This window comes from Tupaia chinensis, unplaced genomic scaffold (assembly GCF_000334495.1).
Source record: "Tupaia chinensis unplaced genomic scaffold, TupChi_1.0 Scaffold000258_1, whole genome shotgun sequence".
NCBI classification, from domain to species: Eukaryota; Metazoa; Chordata; class Mammalia; order Scandentia; family Tupaiidae; genus Tupaia; species Tupaia belangeri.
In genome coordinates this window covers 1,123,362-1,123,903 of record NW_006159738.1, presented here as the reverse complement: position 1 = coordinate 1,123,903, position 542 = coordinate 1,123,362, and positions in this window count along the sequence as shown.

The following is a 542-nucleotide window of genomic DNA, read 5'->3' as shown; positions in this document are numbered from 1 at the left end:
CCAAGGAAGGGGAACGGTGGCTGGGGTTCTGCGTCCTCACCTGTGGCGTCCGGTCTGCAACCTGGGCTACTCTGCTGGACCAGGCAACCTTAACGACATCCAGTGTGGCCATCGCCCCAGGGAGTGAGTTCTCGCTTTCTGTCTCTGTCTCTCCAGTGACTGCATGCACCCTATAGTAAAAAAAAAAAAAAAAAAAAGGGAGTTGAAATGATCTAAAGTCTTAGGCGTGGTGGCACCCGCCCTATGAAATGAGACAGTCTTGGGCGAGCGTGTGAAAATGTCTCATCACTATAGTCTTCGCCACCCTCGTCCCATTTCAGGACTGCCGTCTGCAGGCTGGTCATTCAGATGGAAGAAGATACGGAGTGAGCTTTTAAAAAGCTAAGGGAGGGGCCAGTAGGTGTCATGGTGGTTAGGGTGCTGGGTCCCACACGGCCAACTGTGTGGTTCGAGTCTCGGACCCGGTGGTTTGAAAAACATGCCAGGCGTGTGTGCGTGTATGCCTGAAGTCCCAAGAGGGGAATGAAGGGGAGGAACTTTGT